The sequence below is a fragment of the Pezoporus flaviventris genome, unplaced genomic scaffold (assembly GCF_033815535.1).
Source record: "Pezoporus flaviventris isolate CSIRO_AGI_PZ_B2104156 unplaced genomic scaffold, CSIRO_AGI_Pfla_v1 ptg000078l, whole genome shotgun sequence".
Classification (NCBI taxonomy): Eukaryota; Metazoa; Chordata; class Aves; order Psittaciformes; family Psittacidae; genus Pezoporus; species Pezoporus flaviventris.
Window position 1 is genome coordinate 17653468 of NW_026892626.1, and position 2115 is coordinate 17655582.

Genomic DNA, 2115 nt, shown 5'->3' on the forward strand with positions numbered 1-2115 from the left:
TTTTCCTTCAGATAAGCATCCACAAAGCCAAATGTTCATACAGATTTGCACAAATCCGATGAAGCCATCAGGAAGGAAATCTTGTCATGGTGAAGTCAGGTGCCTTCCCTAGGGAATCTCAGTGCTTCATGTCTTCTGATAAGGAAACCCTTCTAAGTTCTTTTCTATTTTCTGAGACACTCTGACCACAGAAGCACTAGTTTTGGGTGGCTCTGCAAGAACTCACGCTCCATTTTCCATTGGGAAAACCAGGGTGCGCCCAATACTTCCAAACTTTCCAAATCCAGACAAGCCTGGGCTCAGAAAGTCTTTCAGCACCTGCCTACAGCAGAGAATTGATGGACTGAAGGAAGGACTCATCCCTTTCTGACCCCTGGTGCACAGTGATGCTTTGCAGAGCTAGGTGCAGGCAACTTCCCAGTTAGGATAAGAGCTTGTCACAGCCGCCTGCTGTGATCTGACATCTCAGATCTCCATGCCTGCCTTGGTATTGTGTGGGGAGCCCCAGAGCCAGCTCCAGGTGAAGTCAATGATGATTTAGGATACAAAAAGAGGTGGAAAAGCAGCTGCTGCCTCTTTGTCCTGGATAGCACAGCCCCAGGCTGCATGGCTGCCTCTGCAACTGAAGGTAAGGTCAGGGTGTGGAAGGAGGTGGCTGCTTTGGGAGACAGGGGGACAAAACAGCCCCAAAGCCTGTTGCCTACTTCATCTCTCGCAGTTTCTATCTGGCCAGAAGCAGCAAGCTCATTTGTATGGGTTGCTCATCCCAATTGACCACCTCCTGCAGTGCTTCTGGATCTTCCTCCTGACCTCCAGGATTAGTTGGCAAGCTCCAGGCATGGGAGCAAGACTGAGATGAGCCAAATTCAGACTGGGAAAGGTCAGAGGACCCTGGGTTTACTGCACAGAATATCTTTCATACCTTGCATGCCTTTAGGGTTTTCCTTCAGCTCTTGGTTTTGTTGCCAGGCACAAGACCCGCCACCCCTGCCTCTCCGTGGAGTGGGTCTCCATCAGAGCTGGTGGGTGATCCCGTTCATGTTGGGCACCCCTCAGCTTTTCTTGGCAGCTCCTGCTCACGCGAGCAACCAAACACGCTCTCATCCATACCCTGTGCTGCATGACATAATCCTATATCAGTTACTGCTTATTTCCTCCTTGTTGTCCCTTCTAGCCTCATTCAGACACATACAAATTCTTCGCCTCCTACATCAAATGTGTTGCAACCCACTTCCTCCAGACACTGACTGGGGAAAACTTGGCACCAGGAGCTCACTGCATATAAGAGGGTTTTTGCTGTTGTTTTAAGCTGTTGATTTATTTCGGGCTCCACATCATCTCAGCATCACCAAACATCTGATGATTTTATTTCAATTGCCTGGTTATGCATGGCCCGCCTGCTTTTCCACTCACCCAAACCTCCTTCAGTTATGAAAAAAATGAAATGCTGGATGTTTATTTTATCTCTTTTCCCTAGAGAAGGAGTTTAATAATTTAGCAGCAGATATGAAACTGCTCTATGAGGAGTAATTTGTTTTAGGGGGGGGGAAATATGAGATGCTTTTTTCTCTCTCTCTCCCAGATCCCCATATATAAAGGTATGGTTTGCTTTGGATCATATTCACTCTCTGAAGACTTGGTTTTGCTATTAAAATCTTTATTTCATACAGATTATTCTACCATTCCTTTGTCTCTCTGCTATTAGTCTGCTTTTGGTATGCAGCTGTCACCATGGCTTTTACTAACCTGCTTTCTATTGGTTCCCAGAAATGGTTTATATCCCCTTAGAACAAGCCAATAAAGGATCTCAGGTGCTTTTTAATGCAGCTCATCAAGAGGTGCATGGAAAGGAAGGGCAGGAAGTGACAGATTCTTTGTCACAACTTATTTACGAACCCTGCATTTTGAGTTTATTGCTTGCTTGGTCTCTTCAAGAGCTGTTTTCCCTTATGAAACAGCACCTTTATGCTTGTAGGGATGGTTAAGTCCATTGTCACCAAGTGGAGGATAACTGTGCCCACGTGCATCTTGAAAATGAGCCCTCTGGTCCCTTCCATAATGGTTGCGAGAGTGGAGCTCAATAAACTGCGTTTCTAGACTGGGGACAGTCAAAGA

At 46.4% G+C, this 2115-nt stretch overlaps 1 long non-coding RNA gene across 1 annotated transcript; it reads left to right on the forward strand.

Annotated features, from left to right (window-relative positions):
- Positions 1 to 722: 722 nt before the first annotated feature.
- Positions 723 to 1669, forward strand: LOC133279439 (uncharacterized). Its single transcript, XR_009746892.1, has 2 exons — positions 723 to 880; positions 1175 to 1669. It is a non-coding gene; the product is annotated as an uncharacterized LOC133279439 (long non-coding RNA).
- The last annotated feature ends 446 nt before the right edge of the window (positions 1670 to 2115 follow it).